The 14,166-nt window shown below is 47.2% G+C and overlaps 1 protein-coding gene across 1 annotated transcript in view; it reads left to right on the forward strand.

Annotated features, from left to right (window-relative positions):
• The first annotated feature begins 278 nt into the window (after positions 1–278).
• LOC311530100 (uncharacterized protein) overlaps positions 279–14,166 on the forward strand; it is a 165,689-nt gene continuing 151,801 nt past the window's right edge. The window contains exon 1 of the mRNA XM_084646476.1: positions 279–301. The gene's annotated coding sequence lies outside the window, so the exon portion shown is untranslated. The remainder of the gene's footprint in view (positions 302–14,166) is intronic.

Below are 14,166 nucleotides of genomic sequence, written 5' to 3' on the forward strand. Positions count from 1 at the left end.
TTTAGCGGGGCCCTTTCCTTTCTTCACACCCTGGCCTTTCCGGCCAACTGGCGGGGGGGGGGGGGGTTCCTAGAATCTGGGGGGGCGGTGGGCGTTGCAGCGGCAGTAATCGTCCGGGTGCCTCCTGCTGCCGATGCCCCAGCGGGGGTGGTGGCAGATGTTTTGACAGCAGTGGTGGGGGGGAGGGCTGGGGGGTTGGGCAGGGGGGTAGTTGGGGGAGGGGCAACTGATATTGTTAGAGGGGCCTCACCCCTCTCATTCCCCGCCATTGTGAGCAGGGAGAGACGGGGAGACACCAGAGGTAGGAGGGGGATGGGGGAAGCAGATTAACCACTCCTCCCTGCTGGGCTGCAGGTGGGGGGGAGGGGGGGTGCCAAATGGGTCAGACTGGACGGGGGAGGAAAACAGGAGTTGGGGTCCGGTAATAGGGGCAAACTGTGGGGTAAACAGTCCGGGGGGGTAGTGGACCCATGCACGTTTGTCCAAAGAGTCTCGTTTGGTCGGCTGTTATGTCTGGTCCAAAACGGCAAAATTCAAAGCAAACAGCTGAATCCAAAGACAGATGGAAAGTTACCAGCAGGGACGGATGGCGGGGGGGCTGTGACGGTTGTAATAGTGTTGGGGGGGGGGAACCGATGGATCGGGGGGCAGCTCCGTGCCACACCCCCTATGCCCCCACAAACGCAATTAAAACACAGTCAAACTCCCCCCACATGAGAGTACAATTCAAAAGTTACTCAGTCTTACGGCCCCCTCCACGATGATGGTTCGTAGCTTCCCTGGGTGATTTTTTCTGTCGGCTATCTTCTCTTCCGGCTTTGTAATGAGGCTTTCAGCAGGCCAAGAATGTTGCAGAGATAAGAAGAATCTTCCTAGCTCGGTACGGGTTTAGAGATAACAGCAAAACAGCTGGGTCTGGGGGCTTCCACTCCCCTCCTCCGGGTAGCGGGTCGGCAGTCCTCCCCCCCTCCTCCGGGGGTTTCAGCTGGAGCAAAAGCGGCGTCCGAGAGCGGGCGGGGGGCGGGCGGGGAGCTGGCAGCAAGCTGGCAACCGACCAGCACTCGAATGGCAGCAAAAAAACCAGCAAAAAACCCCCAACAAAACGAAGAAAAAGCGTCTGGGGAGGAACTGAAGCAGGGTCAAAAAGTAAGAAAAATCCAGGCCAGGGGGCTTTAGGAGAGAATAGAAAGCAGATAGCTGAGCAGCAAGCGAAGGAGGTCCCTTTTCCCTGCGTAAGGGAGCAGGGAAGGTTTCAGAACAATCGGGAACCTTCTGGAGACAATTAAGACAGGCTAATTAGAACACCTGAAGCCAATCAAGAAGCTGCTAGAATTAGTTAAGGCAGGCTAATCAGGGCACCTGGGTTTTAAAAAGGAGCTCACTTCAGTTTGTAGCGTGCGTGTGAGGAGCTGGGAGCAAGAGGCACTAGGAGCTGAGAGTGAGAACGCGGACTGTTGGAGGACTGAGGAGTACAAACGTTATCAGACACCAGGAGGAAGGTCCTATGGTGAGGATAAAGAAGGTGTTGGGAGGAGGCCATGGGGAAGTAGCCCAGGGAGTTGTAGCTGTCACACAGCTGTTCCAGGAGGCACTCTAGACAGCTGCATTCCACAGGGTCCGGGGCTGGAACCTGGAGTAGAGGGCGGGCCCAGGTTCCCCCCAAATTCTCCCCCCAACTCCTGGTCAGACACAGGAGGAGTCGACCTGGACTGTGGGTTCAGAAAAACGGCCAAGCTGAGGGCTGCCGTGAAGCTCCAAGGCGAGCAAATCCGCCAATAAGCGCAAGACCCACCAAGGTAGAGCAGGAACTTTGTTACACCCTCTATGGCCAGGATGAAAATGAGATGGAAACTAAAGTCACTAAGAAGCAGAGACACAGCAGTTGACTACCAAAATTTACAGGGATGCAAAAGTGATTGCACCTCACTGGGAAGAGCGGGCAGCGCTGATTCAAAATATAGCCGGGGGAAGGAAACAGTCCCTGAGAGTGCCAGATTTATGCTGTGGAGAAACAGAGCAGCCAACTGCGAGTACATATAGTAAAACCAGCCACTGGAGACAGGCTTGTGAAAATGTTCTTTCATGCAAGTGCTGAGACCATGTAGGTTCATTTCAAAAGGAGGAAATGAGGAACATGACTCCCCATGGAACCAGAGAAATGAGGACCAAGTCAGAAACAGAAAGGTAGTTCAGAGGGGAAGCATAAGGAATATGGCTTCATTTTAAACCCAGATGCTGAAGACACACTGATATTGGTTTATGACCTGGGGATGAGCCAGGTATACAAGGAGCCACAGGAAATATATCTTTAGGAAGCCACCTCGGGCTGAGAGTGGGGAAGTGCATAAATCCTGAAAATTATAGTCAAGGGTTGCTCCAAAAAATAGAATTGTGCCTTTTAATTGAACTACAGTGACTTTAATTGGATCAGGATAACAACAATAATAAAATAAAGCCACGCTACAAAAATAGATGGTTATCGTCTGAGAGACTCGGTCATTTACACGCTACATCCAGTCTCACTTAATTTATGGGTTCAGTCTTCAACCAGCTTCAGCTGTTACTGCTTCCAACTGACAAGGGTTCTTTTGAGCTCAGCATCCAGGATGTTTGAGATCTTAAAAGTGCAGTAAACGCCCTCAGTGCTTGAAGTTCCACATGTAACCCACATGTCTTGTACTGCAGCATTTGATTCATTCTTTTCCCCCTCAAGGAAAGGGAAAGAAGCAGTGGGGAGGAGACAGAGTTTTCCAAGCTAAAATCCTTGCATCTTGGCACATGTGCAGAGGACAGAACAACAAAGCTAGAAGGTCCCAGAAACATCTAGAAGTCGGGCATGACAGTTACTGGATGTGTTCAGTAGTGGTTTCTGAAGCACTATAGAAAGTTTGCATTGTGGACAATCCATGTGGCAGGTCACACCCAATCACTCTCCCAGAGCTGAGCCAGTCAGAGAGCACAGGGCTAGTGGTGGATGAGGGAAAGGTTATAAATATAGGCATTACAGACCATTCTGTGGGTTCAGTGACTGGTCCACCCAGGACCAAGAAATGAGTCTGCTGTGAGGGGTGGCTCCCAGTGCCCATACTTCTCTGAGTACAGGTGAGTGTCATTCCAGCTTTCCTTAGGGAAGCACTCCTTTAGGATAATGTTTGGTCCACTTTTATTTTGTGGACCTAGAGGGAGAGTTGGGAGGGGAGCATATGTCAACCCTAGGTTACGTCTACACAGCAGTGAGGGGAGGTATAATTCCCAGTGGGGAAGACAAACACACTAGTTCTCCTCAAGCGAGTATGCTACAATAACCGCATGGCCACAGCAACTCAAGCAGCAGCCCCGGGCTTGCCGCACAAGCATAATCCTGCCTCACTCCCTGGATATGTACTCGGGCAAGCTAGCCTGTGCTACCATGGGCACAGGGCAGTTATGAGGTGCTAACTAATGCAGAGCTAGTGAGTGTATGTCTCCCCACGCTGGGAATGACACCTCCCAGCTGTGGTGTAAATGTAGCTCTGGGAGCTACAGAGTTTGTGGAACATACATTTAGCTCTTTGCCAACAGCTTTAAACTAGGATTCGGTCTTAAAGCGACCAGGCAGAGCTGAACAAGGAAGGGCTGGTACATCCTTACCTGGTCTCAGGATATGTCTACTCAGAAGTAGATGTCTATGTACATCTACCTGAGTGATTCCCAGCTCAGGTAGATGTACATGTGCTACCTCTGCTTGAGCTAGCATGCTTAAAATAGCAGCATGGCGAAGGCCTGAATGCCTACCCAGGGTATCAGGCCTCCATAGCCACACTGCTATCTTTAGCACACTAGCTTGAGCCCAGCTGGCTTGTGTTATCTACCCATGCTGGATAAAAATACCCTTATGGGATGAAGATAACATCCTATAGAGCAAGAGTCTTATAGAGATCCAGGGAACAAGTATTTTATATGCTGAGCCCAATCCCTGTACCACTTTGGATACAGGCTACAGGTTCCTGTTTCACGAGCAACTGAGTGACCAGTCAGCTATTCACCCAGAGGCTGGAATGCTACTCACTGTAGCATTTGTTTGCTGACAGGGTTCTGAAAGGCTGCCCTGAGATGCCGTTTTTTTCCCTCAAGCTCTGAAGCGTCCAGGTGACACACACTAAGTCTTATGACAGGTTTCAGAGTAGCAGCCGTGTTAGTCTGTGTTTGCAAAAAGAAAAGGAGTACTTGTGGCACCTTAGAGACTAACCAATTTATTTGAGCATAAGCTTTCGTGAGCTACAGCTCACTTCATTGGATGCATCTGATGAAGTGAGCTGTAGCTCACGAAAGCTCATGCTCAAATAAATTGGTTAGTCTCTAAGGTGCCACTAGTCCTCCTTTTCTTTTTACTAAGCCTTATGGTCACTCTGAAGCCTGAGAACTCATCTGGGAGGGAAGATCTGAGGGGAATGTGTTTGTGTATGCTAAAGCACAGAAGTGTCAATGTTACATGGAACCCTTCCAATGAAAATTGAAGTGTGTGACAGCAACAAAGAGGGGCGGGGGAGGATGTATGAGGAACACCAGAAGATTTACTATCTAATACTTTTTGTTTAAAAGTTGTTCACAGTATTCTGAATACTATTTAAAATGTTTTCTGTAGGCAGGAAACATTTGCTTTACTAAAGAAACCTGTAGGTACTCTCTCTTTGAAGTTCCCTGGGAACTACTAACACCTACTTATCAAGGTTCTATATACAATAGCCCTGAGGTTGAACTATGTGTAATGCTTTCTGAAATGTGGCCCATTTCAACTTAGCTACTTTGTCACTCGATTTAGGGACTTTTTGGTTTCCCTAGCGAGAAAATAAGTGTCAAAGTGACCAGTGACAAATCTAGTGACTTTCACTGCCACTTACAGTGATATTCAGAAAAAGAAGTCACCAATAGTGTTAATAAAATCCATTCCGTTCTCTTCTTACTACATTTAGCCCTGGTCTACACTAGGACTTTAGGTCGAATTTAGCAGCGTTAAATCAATGTAAACCTGCACCCGTCCACACAATGAAGCCCTTTATTTTGACTTAAAGGGCTCTTAAAATCAATTTCCTTACTCCACCCCTGACAAGTGGATTACCGCTTAAATTGGCCTTGCCGGGTCGAATTTGGGGTACTGTAGACACAATTTGACGGTATTGGCCTCCGGGAGCTATCCCAGAGTGCTCCACTGTGACCGCTCTGGACAGCACTCTCAACTCAGATGCATGATCGTCTGCCATTGCTCTGACGCAGGGAGGGGCGACTGACGACATGGCTTACAGGGTTGGCTTACAGGGAGTTAAAATCAACAAAGGGGGTGGCTTTACATCAAGGAGTATTTCAAGCAGGACTTCACGGAGGGTTCCAATAAGAAATGGTGCACCTAAGTTATTGTTCTTATTGGAACAAGCAGGTTGGTCTGGCCTGTGATTGATACATGGCTAGATTTACCTCGCTGCACCTTCTCTGTGAGTGACTGCAGTGTGACCTAGAGGAATGAGCCCCTGGGCAGGGGCGGGGAGGTTGCAAATGAGTACAAAACAAATCTGGTCGATTTCTTGTTTTGATCCACTCCATCTATCTTTTACATCTTTGGCTGGCAGCAGACGGTGCAGAAGGTCTGCATGCCATCCACATCTCATGGCTGCTCGGCAGAAGATGGTACAGTATGACTGCTAGCAATCCGTATCGCCTGCTTGCTCACCATAAGACGGTTCAATAGGACTGACTGCAGGACTAAAGAGAATGACCTGGTCAAGTCACTCCAAATTTAGTCCCTGTGCCCATGTCTGCCCAGGCGCTCCTGGCCGACGTGGCCAGGAGCACCTCGGACACGATGATGACGGCTACCAGTCGTATTGCACCATCTGCTGCCAGAAGGCAATGGATTGCTGCTACTGTGTAGCAATGCAGTACCACGTCTGCCAGCACCCAGGAGACATACGGTGACAGTGAGCTGAGCGGGCTCCATGTTTGCCGTGGTATGGCGTCTGCACGGGTAACTCAGGAAAAAAGGCACAAAACAATTGTCTGCCCTTTCTTTCACAGAGGGAGGGAAGGGAGGGAAGGGGGCCTGACGATATGTACCCAGAACCACCCACGACAATGTTTTAGCCCCATCAGGCATTGGGATCTCAACCCAGAATTCCAATGGGCAGCGGAGACTGTGGGAACTGTGGGGTAGCTACCCACAGTGCAACACTCCGGAAGTTGACGCTTGACTCAGTACTGTGGAAGCACTCTGCCAAGTTAATGCACTTAATGCACTTAGAGCATTTTCTGTGGGGACACACAAACACTCGAATATATAAAACCAATTTCTAAAAAAACGACTTCTATAAATTCGACCTAATTTCGTAGTGTAGACATACCCTTAGTTGAATGCCAAGTTATGTCCCAATTGAGCATATACTTGGAAGGAACCGCATTCTATTGCGTCTTGGGCTGCGCTCACTATAATCTCCTATCAAGGAAAAGAAGTCTGTGGAGGCTAATTAAAAACTTTGCTAAAGCCAGGCGCACTTTGGAGAGAGCAGCGCATTAGCCAGAGCTTGTTTTTAGCTAAATGTAGTAGTAGGTAGCACACCCTGTCATGCAGGGAAAGATAGCTAATGAAGTGGGCAGGGCAGGGGCGGTAGGTTAGTTGGTGAGGCAAGCCGCACGGATGGAAAGTGAGGTGGGATAAGACAGGGCCATGTGCCTCAATGGGGCAGTGGGCACCGTATCTCCTGGGATGAAGCCCTTACTACAGGATCAAAGGTGGAGCTAGCTTGGTTTTGGCTCCCCTTTACTCCTTCCCCTGGCTGGCCTGGGGTTAACTGCCCAGCTGCGGGGAGATCGGAAAGGGGTCCGGCTGATGGATTATTGTTTTTAAATCTACTTTCTTGGTTCCCTGCAGCACCAAGCTCAGGTCAGGTGAATGCCCTCTTCCCCCTGGCTCTGGGCTCTCCCTTTCACTAACCTGTTGGCTCAAATCCAGGCTGTCAAGGAAGGGAGGCTCAGCTGAAATTAAGCAACTCCCCAGAATTCCCTGTTGAATTCTCTGGACATTTTGTTTAGTGATATTTTTTGACTCCTTTTGACTGCTTGAACAGCTACATTTAGCAACTTCTCAAGGTTTGTCTGGTAACTGCCCACAATGTGGAGTTGGCAACCCTGCAGTTCTGTCCCCAGAGGGGAACTCCCCTTGTTCCTCCCTCCAGGTCCTTCCCCATCTCTGAGTTCCCAGCTCTATTTAAGCAGTGCTTACCTTGCTTCACCACCACAGCTGGGTCAGTCTTTCTAATTAAAATCCATTATGCCCAGCTGGAGTAACTAATTAGCCCTTCTATTGTCAGCTCATCAGTGAGGCGGAGGGACAGCTGCTAACATCTGAGCAGGGCTGAACCCAGCTTGCCTCCAAGAGCTAGTCAGCTGGTGACAAGCAGTTTGCCGTGGCTGCCCAGGGGAGACGGCCCACACACCTGAGGAGCCCTGCAACCTGTTGTGTGCTGGGTCACAATGTCACTCTCTGAAATTTGGCTGGCAGCCCTCCATCACGACAGAGAGGCAACCAGGCCAAACCTGAGTGACGCTGTGACCTCATGCAATACCTGAAGTGGGGACCTGGGCCCAGAACCATGGGACAGGAGTCACCACCAGGTGGTGAGTGCTGTGGGAGTTTGCTCTCCATGCCCTGTCTGCCCTGTATTTTTGTTTGGAAGAGTTTGGGGGGTGAGGGGTCCATTTCCGATTTTGTTCCCAGACCCCCAAAACCTCTGCCAAAGCATACAGCACAGAGTGAGTCTTAATAAATTTGGGGCTCGCATTCTGAAGGCAATGTCGTTTTGCTGCTGAAACAATGACTAAACATGTCTGTATCATGACCAGATTTATATACGGCTCATGTTGGGTGTCAAAGGATGTACACACAGTGCGCTGACATCAGTATGGCTGCTGAAGGTACGTCTACATTGCAATACAAAACAATCTCTCCAAGCTCAGGTCAATCAACTCAGGCTTGTGGAACTCAGGCTGCAGGGCTAAAAATATCAGTGTAGATGCTTGGGCTGGGGGTCAGGCTGGAGCCCAGGCTCTGAGACCTAGCCCCCTTGTGGGGTTTCAGAGCCCAGGTTCCAGCCCGAGCCCAAATATCTACATCGCAATTTTTAGCCCTGCAGCCAAAGTCCTACAAGTCTGAGTCAGCTGACCTGGGCCAGCCACAGTGTAGCCATATTGCAGTGTAGACTTAGTCTCTGAGTGCAAGTCAAGGCAAAATTTAGCCCATAGTTACTATTATGTATAGTGGACTAAATAGTAAACCCTTACAAGCCATGTGTGAGTCAGTGCAAATTCTGTGACTGCATGAAGTTTTGTCAAATGTGAATGTCATACGCTACATTACAGGCACCATTGTTTTCTGTGCCACGCTTTTTTTTTTTTTTAATAGACCAAAATGAGTTGATTTTATTGTCTTTCTCTCTTGGTTTTAAAATAGCCTGTAAGTATCTTGCGTTGTCACCATTGGAATGTTTTGCGGTTAAAGCAAACAGTGTATTTCCTCCTCTGTGGTTGAGAATTGTGGAGCTGCCTTAAGTTGGATGTAGGAGGAGATGGAGAATTCATGTGTGCAAGATCCCTAGCACCCTCAAATCCGGATTCCCACAACTGATTGTTTACTTGTGAAATTCCCAGAGGATGGCAAACTGCACTGTCAGTTTGGAGAAATTAAGGTCTGAGATCACCAATGCTTTTGATCAGATTTTACCATGAACATTGTTAAAGATAAGCGAGTGCTGTCCAGGAGCCAACGTTGTTGGCTAAGTCCATCCAATACAGCTGTCCGTTAGGCTCAAATCAATGGAAGTTTTTCCATTGTCTTCAGGGGGAGTTGAATTGAGCCATTAGTGAACACATATTTGTTTTTCTCTGTCTTTATGTACATTAAATGAATAATTCATGGTGGTGTGGCCCCATTATGCAGAATGCCAAAAAGGCCTTTATACCACCATGTTGTGTAATCTGTATATGACATCTTTTTGTGAACATTTTAGTTACAAAATATATGATTGGTTTTCATATCCCTGATCTTAGAAAGCCAGGTTTGGTCAGCACCTGGAATGCAGCTGCACAAGCCTTAGCAGAAGAGGCAGAAAGATCCCATTTCTGGCTCTGGGGAGTCATAGATTCATAGATACTAAAGTCAGAAGGGACCATTATGATCATCTAGTCTGACCTCCTGCACAATGCAGGCCACAGAATCTCACCCACCTACTCCTGCGAAAAGCCTCTCACTGATGTCTGAGCTATTGAAGTCCTCAAATCATGGTTTAAAGACTTCAAGGAGCAGAAGATCCTCCAGCAAGTGACCCGTGCCCCATGCTACAGAGGAAGGCAAAAAACCTCCAGGGCCTCTTCCAATCTGCCCTGGAGGAAAATTCCTTCCTGACCCCAAATATAGCGATCAGCTGAACCCTGAGCATATGGGCAAGATTCACCAGCCAGATACCCAGGAAAGAATTCTCTGTAGTAACTCAGATCCCACCCCATCTAACATCCCATCACAGGCCATTGGGCCTATTTACCATGAATATTTAAAGATCAATTAATTACCAAAATCATGATATCCCATCATACCATCTCCTCCATAAACTTATTGAGTTTAATCTTAAAGCCAGATAGGTCTTTTGCCCCCACTGCTTCCCTTGGAAGGCTATTCCAAAACTTCACTCCTCTGATGGTTAGAAACCTTCGTCTAATTTCAAGTCTAAACTTCCTGATGACCCATTTATATCCATTTGTTCTTGTGTCCACATTGGTACTGAGCTTAAATAATTCCTCTCCCTCTCCGGTATTTATCCCTCTGATATATTTATAGAGAGCAATCATATCTCCCCTCAACTTTCTTTTGGTTAGGCTAAACAAGCCAAGCTCCTTGAGTCTCCTTTCATAAGACAGGTTTTCCGTTCCTCGGATCATCCTAGTAGCCCTTCTCTGTACCTGTTCCTGTTTGAATTCATCCTTCTTAAACGTGGGAGACCAGAACTGCACACAGTATTCCAGGTGAGGTCTCACCAGTGCCTTGTATAACGGTACTAACACCTCCTTATCTCTACTGGGATGCATTAGGCAAGGTATTTCCAAGACCGCATTAGCTTTTTCCATGGCCATATCACATTGGTGGCTCACAGTCATCCTGTGATCAATCAATACTCCAAGGTCCTTCTCCTCCTCCTTTACTTCTAATTGATGCGTCCCCAGCTTATAACTAAAATTCTTGTTATTAATCCCTAAATGCATGACCTTACACTTCTCACTATTAAATTTTATCCTATTATTATTACTCCAGTTTACAAGGTCATCCAGATCTTCCTGTATGATATCCCCATCTCTCTCTAAATTGGCAATACCTCCCAGCTTTGTATCATCTGCAAACTTTATTTGCCCACTCTGACTTTTTGTGCCGAGGTTAGTAATAAAAAGATTAAATAAGATTGGTTCCAAAACTGATCCCTGAGGAACTCCACTGGTAACCTCCCTCCAGCCTGACAGTTCACCTTTCTGTATGACCTGCTGTAGTCTGCCTGTTAACCAATTCCTTATCCACCTTTCAATTTTCATATTGATCCCCATCTTTTCCAATTTAACTAATAATTCCCCATGTGGCACAGTATCAAACGCCTTACTGAAATCTAGGTAAATTAGATTTACTGCGTGTCCTTTGTCTAAAAAATCTGTTACTTTCTCAAAGAAGGAGATCAGGTTGGTTTGGCATGATCTACTTTTTGTAAAACTATGTTGTATTTTGTCCCATTTACCATTGACCTCAATGGCCTTAACTACTTTCTCCTTCAAAATTTTTTCCAAGACCTTGCCTACTACAGATGTCAAACTAACAGGCCTGTAGTTACCCGGATCACTTTTTCCCCCCTTTCTTAAAGATAGGAACTATGTTAGCAATTCTCCAGTCATACGGTACAACCCCTGAATTTACAGATTCATTAAAAATTCTTGCTAATGGGCTTGCAATTTCATGTGCCAATTCCTTTAATATTCTTGGATGAAGGTTATCTGGGCCCCTGATTTAGTCCCATTAAGCTGTTTGAGTTTTGCTTCTACCTCAGATATGGTAATATCTACCTCCATATCCTCATTCCCATTTGTCATGCTACCGTTATCCCTAAGATCCTCATTAGCCTCATTAAAGACTGAGGCAAAGTATTTGTTTAGATATTGTGCCATGCCTAGATTATCCTTGACCTCCACTCCATTCTCAGTGTTTAGTGGTCCCACTTCTTCTTTGTTTGTTTTCTTCTTATTTATATGGCTATAGAACCTTTTACTATTGGTTTTAATTCCCTTTGTAAGGTCCAACTCTACTTGACCTTTAGCCTGTCTCACTTTATCCCTACAGTTCTGACCTCAATAAGGTAGCTTTCCTTGCTGATCCCTCCCATCTTCCACTCCCTGTATGCTTTCTGCAGGGAGAACTTAAACCCGCCCCAGTGCATGACTGAAAGTTACCTGTCCTGCCCCTTTATTGTACTGGAAATACTGGTTAGGAGCCAACAGGCTGAGCAATTTTCATTCCTACTAACTTCAGGGTGCGCAGTACCCTAAACTCCCCTTGAAATCAATGGGCATTGGGGGTCCTCGGTGTGTCACGGGGTGCTCAACAGAGAGGTTCTGAAGACCTCAGGATCTTAGGTTGGAAGCTCTTTGGGGCAGGGAGTGACTTTGTTGCATGTGCTGTAAAGCACTGACCACATTCTCAGCACATTATAGCTAGGGCGCTACCTAGGGTGGCAACTTTCTAATTTGTGAAAACCGGACACTGAGTGCCGGAACCTCCCCCACCCCCTGCTCCACCTCTTCCCTCCAAGGCCCTGCCCCTTGCTCCACCACTTTCCCTTGGGTCCCTGTCCCTGCTCCTCTTTTCCCCCCACTGTCACTTGCTGCTCTCTCCACCACCCTCACCCTGCCAGCCAAGCAGGGCTCTAGGGGTGGAGCGGTGACTGGAGCAGGATGTTGGAGAGAGAGCCATGCTCCAAGGGTGAGTAACTGGGGCAAGATGGGGGAGGGAGAGCTGCACTTCGTGGGTGGGGGGTGATTGGGGCAGGGCGGGGGAGGGAGAGCCATTCTTGGGGCAGGACCTCTGCCACAGTTTGTGATCAGTGGAAACACTTTAGCTGGAGATCCCTCAGTTCAGAACGGAAGGGGTCTGCTTGCAGAATGTTTCCTGGGGGGGACCCTGGTCTCTGTAATTCCAACCCCTGCCCCCAATCTCCCCTTGGTTCAGAATAGCCAAATCCATTCACCCACAGGGAATGCCGCAAAACCCATCTACTTTAAGGTGCTCTGGGCCTTGTGCCACATGGCAACTCCTATGAGGCCAGACAAACTCACTACACCTAACACATTATCTACAAAGAATGTCATGTAAGGTATCAAATAAAAGATATCACACTCCTCATCATAAGCCTTGTGAGATGTATACATGCGCGTCAGGCAAGAAGTTGTAAGTATGTATTAAAAATATGTTTAAACCATGTAACCAAGCACGGTTGATAAACAAGTTTTTCCCAGACAGAGGAATGTTAATTTACCCGTATATCTAGATCTGCAATGAGGCGACTTCTCATCTACCCATGGCACTAAAATAGTTGCATTGAAGTGACGGCTCCAGAATAAAGAGTCAAACTGAAATGAAACGGAAGGAAAAAAAGCTATCAGCCAGTGGTGCTGATGGGAAGCAGCACTGGCCAGGGGCTTTAGGGAGTAGAAGGCAGCCTCTGTGCTTTTTGAATAAAGCCTTCATCTTAGTTTAGAGGATTGGGCTGCAAATAATGTTATGATCAAACAGTTGTGTTTTCTCATACCCATGCCAATGAAGAGGTGGTGCGTCGTGCCAAAAATAACTGCCATCTACTTAATATAGCTGGCCTTGGATGACAAGGGAAGAATCTGGCTTCATTTTATTCTTCTGTGATTGGTGAGTCCTTGGTTGTTCCTAGTCACAACCAGCCTTTGCAGATTGGCCAGAGAGAGAATCATCAGAGCTAACAGATCTGGCATTGTCCCTTAATGCTCTTAAGTGTCATCTGAGTTTTCAGTAATTCCTAAATCACCTTGAACCTCTTCATTCTGCTTTGAGGTAACACGTTATCTAGCAGGAAATAAATTGTAACCCCCCCCATTCTCCCTTTGCTGGATCCATCCTCCTGTCGCTCTAGCATAATCATGTGGCTCAGACTCTAACAGAGAGATTCCTAGATATTAAAGCCAGAAGGGACCCACCTTGTGATAATATAGTCTAGCCTCCTGCATAACACAAGCCATAGGAATTCCCTGAATCAGTTCCTGCCTCTGTTCTCTTTCACATCCCTTCCTGTGCAGTAGATTACCCTGGTGGCACCTGTGGTTTCCTGGAATCTCTCCTTTGCTTTGTGGAGCTCATTGGTCCATGCAATGGTGGATGCAGAGATTGCCACACCGCCGTCTCTGGGTGGGATGCCTTTTGTAGGCTCAGGGTCCCAGGGCCACTGAACTCATCTCATTTCATATCTCTCTGGAAGAGCTGCTTCTGCCACCACTGCTGCAAGAAATAAGGCCACAATGACACATTTCTTGGTTGACACTTTATTTTTGTTTCTATTTCCAGTCTGACTGCTAAATTAAAATGGATTTAAGGCTGAGAGCCATATCAGTAATTTAGGGTAGAATATATTACAAGGGTGTTGTAATTATGCCCAAGACAAATGGTACAAACTCAGGGAATTCAGAGTTAAGGCTGAATTTATTAGAAGTACATGTAACGAAATGCACAGTTAGAGCAGCCAAAGAATCTTATGCTTCTGCAGAGACTCCACTAATTTAACTATGGAGTTATTGTGCTGTGAACGTATATAGCCTCACTGGCATCTGACTGCCACCTCCCAATGAGACCGGCCATGCGACCTCCAAAGTGCCATGTGCCATCAGATGGTCTGCGTGTGTGTGTTCTCTCTTTGTGCTGTCCCAGCTCTGCGCAGATCTTGCTCGAACTGCCCAATAACCACAGACTCAGTTGTAGTGAAGGAACTTTGTCAGGTTTATTGTTAACGAAGCATGGTCCTAGTATCCCATAGACTCTACAGGACCATTAACACATGTATGCTCGTCACAATGGACCAGCTCAGTCAGTGGCAG

This window comes from Lepidochelys olivacea (genome assembly GCF_965140295.1).
Source record: "Lepidochelys olivacea isolate rLepOli2 genome assembly, chromosome: 13".
Lineage (NCBI taxonomy): Eukaryota > Metazoa > Chordata > Testudines > Cheloniidae > Lepidochelys > Lepidochelys olivacea.